This window comes from Lontra canadensis, unplaced genomic scaffold, assembly GCF_010015895.1.
Source record: "Lontra canadensis isolate GAN:19392208 unplaced genomic scaffold, GSC_riverotter_1.0 scaffold1799, whole genome shotgun sequence".
Taxonomy (NCBI): domain Eukaryota; kingdom Metazoa; phylum Chordata; class Mammalia; order Carnivora; family Mustelidae; genus Lontra; species Lontra canadensis.
The window spans coordinates 1-5,314 of NW_022632783.1; the positions used below are offsets into that span (position 1 = coordinate 1).

The 5,314-nt window shown below is 50.8% G+C and overlaps 1 long non-coding RNA gene across 1 annotated transcript; it reads right to left on the minus strand.

Moving 5' to 3' along the window:
* Nucleotides 1-210: 210 nt before the first annotated feature.
* On the minus strand, nucleotides 211-2,294 carry LOC116863605. Its single transcript, XR_004381841.1, has 3 exons — nucleotides 2,187-2,294; nucleotides 1,434-1,540; nucleotides 211-357 (listed from the first exon to the last, which is right to left on the minus strand). It is a non-coding gene; the product is annotated as an uncharacterized LOC116863605 (long non-coding RNA).
* Between the last annotated feature and the right edge of the window lie 3,020 nt (nucleotides 2,295-5,314).

Sequence of the window (5,314 nt, forward strand, 5' to 3'; positions counted from 1 at the left end):
TGCCAGATGACAGAAGGTGCCCCGTGCAACAGGACACCCACGGGGGGGCAGGCCCATCAGTGCAGGATATGCCGGCTCGTGCTCCTGGGGGGCTCGGGAAGCCCCAGGCCCATGGGACACCGGGCTCCCTGCTGGGCCTCCAGGGGGAATCCCAAAGGTCAGTGTCCAGCACAGGCGGGGACCCCAGGGGCAACACTGTCCTACCTTGAACACCTTGATCTGGCAGCTGGCCGAGTGCAAGTGCTCTGTGTACTCCCCATTCTCGTTCTGCTTAAATGTATCGATCTGCACCCGGAAAGGCACGCCCTTCTCGCCCCCGTGCTTCCTGGGAGTGAACTCGGTGCTGATACAGTGCACCTGGAAGGGGAAATGCGGGCCAGGAGCAAGGAGAGGGCTGAGGCCAGGCCCTGGACTCCTCCAGGGCCCCTCGCCAAATGGAGGTTTCCATTCTGCCTCTTCAGGTGCACACCTGCCTCAGCTTCCCTGCTCTCCCACCCATGCTCCCATCAGGGCCATGGCCTCTCCATCCCCCCCTCTTTATAAAGGACATGCCCTCCCACCTTTGTCCCTTGACCTTACAGGCCCTGCCTGACCAGCTACCTCCTCGCCACTGCTCAGGCCCAGACCCGTGGCCACACCGTCTACTCCCTCCTCTCCCTTGGCAGATCCCCCAGACTGCACAGCAGAGACCACAGCTCAGTCCCCAACAGCCCTGGCATCTGGGTTATTGGGCCAGGCCAGAAACAGGACCAGAGGCTGCACGTTACTGCTAAGTAAATACCTGCTACAGAAAAAGGCACTGGATAACATATTTCTTATTATAATACTGTACTACTCCAATAATATACATTATTGTGATAATACAATAACATCGTAGTCGTAACTTTAAAATATAATAAGAATATTGTAATTATGTAAAAAAAATAAATCACTAACTTTCACTGAGCAATTGCTATGGACCAGGCATTGCAGTAATGACTTTAGGTTCATTATCTGATTTATAAGACAGGTGGAAAAACTAAGAGGCTCGGAAAGGGACATAGACTGAGCAAGGGAATCTGAGTCAGCCCAGCTGCACAGAGGCCCCGCCATGCCCCTGGATCCACACCAGGTGCTTGATCACTGATTAATTTAATCACAGAAATTCTCCTGGAAAAAATTTTATTACATATTATCTATGTGAGGACATACTTATTCCATAACAAGCTTACATATGGTTAAGCAAAACCGACACAGAATTCTCCAACAGGCCAAGTCCTTTTCTAGCCCTGGGGACCAACCAGCTCTGGGACTGAACTACACTTCTGTACCCCGTTCCCTAAATGTGCATCCCTGCAACAGAACAGGGCCCATGTGGGCCCCACAGGTGGACTGTTTTGAGGAACTACACACAGGCCCCGAAACTTTGGCCTCCCCCAAGGACACCTGCTTACCTGAATGAACGCAGAGGCTCTCTTCGAAGGGTCCCATAAAAATTCGACTGCGTTCAGCTGGGTCGGGCTGGCCCTGGGGTCCAAGATACCAACAGACAGTGGAATATCTGCACACACACACACACACACAAAAGTGCAATCGTCAGCCACTCCCAAAGATTTAGGGAAGGTCCAGATTCCTTCACCATAATTTGCAATACCCAAAGTTCTGAAAACTGAGTTTCACCCAGCTCATTTGGCAGCAAGCCCAACGTGACCACCATGAAGCCATTTAGAGTCTTTGTCCCATTCTGGGTCAATGTTTTCTCCTGCTGCAGAAATATCAGTGCACCTGATTGGCTACTGGGAGGCATCACCTGTCGCTAGGGGTCTCCGCACCCTGTTTTAAGAATTCTGACCTCTGAATTCCAAAACCCGACTGGCTTCCAGGGTTCTAGATAAAAGACGACAGACCAGTGCCCAAGACCCCAAACTCAGTTTCTGTTGCCCAACTCTGCAATGCCCATGCTTCCCTCTGTCACAGAGCAAACTCCTTAAGGCGGGACCCTCTGCAAAACTTTCCGGCTGCAGGCCTTTGAATGAGAGGTCCCCAAGGGCAGGCCTGGGGGAATGGGCGGGTCTGCCAGCTCCCACAGCAGCTCACCCAGGGCAAGAGTGCACTAAGAGCCCTACGGAGGCATGAGTCCCAAGGCATCCAGGAAGAACCCTAATATGCTCGGAGTGCCTGGCGCCCCTCGTGGCCAAGAGACTCACCGATGTCCAGGATCCTGTCCCCGGGCCGGCTCCAGCGCCATCCCTCCAGCTGCTGGTGCTCTGTGTACTGCAGCCGGCGGTCGTGGAAAACCACACGGATGATGCTCTAGGGAGGACAGGCCAGGCAGACAGCTGAGTATGGGTACAAGAAGGACCCAAGAGGAACCTCCCACGAAGGCAAATTTCCCACCTTTTAAGACTAAGACCCCTTCTGCTGGAGCCTTCCTTCCCGGCTCTCTGGCTCTGTGTGCTTCTCCCCACTCAGAACCCCAATCACAGACAGTGAGAATGAGGACTATCCCCTTTTCCAGAATTACTAAGTGCTTTACATACATGGCTAATCTATACTCCTTTTCATGCAGATAAGCAACTGCTCAGTTAAGTGGCAAAGCCAGGCTCACATCTCAATCTGTCCAACCCAGAGCCTGTTCAGGTGAAGCCCAGGCCCCTCTAGCTCTCAGAACTGCCTGACTGACCCTGGCTACTTAGACAACATGCCCCAGGGAACAGGAATCCCTTTCCCAGTCTGGAGCTCTACCCAAACCTCCCAGGCACTCCTGACCCCCACCTCCAGCAAGCCCAGGTTTCCTAACCCCCACCCCTAGCAGGCCCAGGTTCCCAGAACCCCCAACAACTCCTAAGGAGGGAGGGCGGCCCCGTAGCCTTGCCTTGACATATTTTGTGTTCAGATCTTGGAAGTCTCCCAGCTTCCGATTCTCCAGCAGTCGGATTTCGTAAGACTGACCTAGAGGGGGATGAATAGGACATTCTCCATTTCTGAGGGGTTTCAGACCTGGGGTTCACCCAGACAGTGGCCTTCTTGACCTCCTCGGTGGCCCACCCAGGCCTCTCGGCCCCAGGGAACAGAGCAAGGAGTCAATGCATGGCCAACTCAGACGGCTGGCTCTCTGGGCCACACACCCCCCCCACCCCCAGTCTGTCCCCGCCTGGTTGCACCTAGGACACCCCAGGGAGCAAATCACATGTCCCAGAAACAGCACCTCCACAATTTTCGAAGGATTCAACAAAATGTAGTTAACACTAAATTTATGAATGAATGGGGTGCCTGGATGGCTCAGTGGGTTAAAGCCTCTGCCTTTGGCTCAGGTCATGATCTCAGGGTCCTGGGATCAAGCCCCACATCGGGCTCTCTGCTGGGCGGGGAGCCTGCCTCCCCCTCTCTCTCTGCCTGCCTCTTTGCCTACTTGTGATCTCTGTCAAATAAATAAATAAATAAATCTCCAAAAACAAACAAACAAACAAACAAACAAATTTACAAATGAAACTTCACAGTTCTTTATAAAGGACGCCCCCATTCACCTAGATGGAGAACTCAGCCACCCACTCAAATCCACATGAGAGTAAATAAATGACCATACCCTTCCCCAGAGCAGTTAGAGGAACGAGTAAAAGCCTGTTAAACATTGTCCCTAACTGCAGAATGAAAAGCATTTTCCCAAGTTAGAAGAATTCCATGTATTTAAAGGGTGTGGGATTCTATTTGGTGACACTGCCCCAGCGCAGGCTGGTTCAGGAATGCGCACGGGGGAAAAGGCGCATCCACCGGACAGACACAGCTCCCATCTATGAACAGCCTGAAGCAAGCAACATGTGTTACCGGGAAGTGAAACACAGTCTGAAGAAAGAGGACACATCACGTTCCTAGACGGGAAGGCCAGTTCTCAAATGATGTCAGTTCTTCCCAAATTAAGGGAGTGCTACGACTCTAAGACACCCATACATATGTTAACTTAATAAAGATGTTTGACAAACTGAGAGAATGACTTAACGATGGTAAATCTGACTGGCTGACTAAAATTGTTTTTCTTTTTAACTTTGAGATAAGGATAGACTCACAAGAAGTAACAAAAATAGTACAGAAAGGTCTTGAATACCTGTCCCCCAGTGTCCCCAGTGGTGCCAGCCGAGGTAAGTACGGGACACCAGTGGAAACCAGGAAATCAGGAGGAAACCTTGGAAACCAGGAGGCTGACCACGGCACACGGCAGTTCCCACTCAGCTACAGGCCTGACACAGAGCTCCCTGGGGCTTTGCAGGGACTCAACTCACAGCAAATACATTGAGACAAGTCACCAGAGACTGAAGTCAACTTTCTTAAGGTCTCATGTGAACATGAGTCATTCTTACCAGACACTCAACAGGGAAGGACTTTCTGAAACAAAAACTGGAGGAAAGGGAAATCTACCTATATTAAATTCTCTCTCTCTAAACACACACACACGAATTAAACTTAAATGCAAACAACAGATTAGGAACAGCACAAACCCAGTGGGTAGCAGTTTTAAAACAGCTAAAACAGCTAAAACAGCCATGATTAGTAAAAACACCATGTTACTGCCTGCGGTGGGTGGAAAGCTGCCCCCTCACCCCAAAAATCTCTCCTACATATCCTCATCTCTAGGACCTATGAATGTTGTCTTGTATTTGGAAAAAGAGTCTCTGCAGATGCAATTAATTACATACTGATATTGAGATGAAGATATTCCTGGATTATCCGAAGGTCCCTAAATCTTTTGACAAGTGTCCTTGTAAGAGACACCCTGGGAGACAGAGATGAGGCAATGTGACCAGCAGAGACTGCAGAGACACAAGCCAAGGGACACCTGAAGCCCCCAGGAGCTGGAAGCTACAGAGAATGGCGTCTCCCCTAAAGCCCTACCAAGCCACACGGCCCCCTACAGGACTGCCGACTTCTAGCCTCCAGAACTCTAAGAGAAGAAACTTCGGGTGTTCTGTGTTAAGCCAACATGTTTACAGTAATTCGTTAAAGCAAACACAGAAAGCTGATAAACTCCTCCCTGCAACGAATAACAGAACGGGTGAAGAACCTGCAATTCCATCATTCATTCCAAATATTGGCTGACAACAACTACTATGAAACGCCACGTGAATTCTAGGGACTCGGAGATGAGCCAAATGGACACAGGGCTGTGTGTCACCGAGCTTGTCCCCATGGCTCTCGCCTGGCCTGGAAATGAGGCTGGCCATGTGCAGAAATACCCACTCAGCCAGTGCCCTTTCCAGCTGCTACCAGACCATGATAGGACCAGTAGACACAAGGACGTACCAATTCCCCATCCCCCTCAGGACGATGTGCTGGGCACACT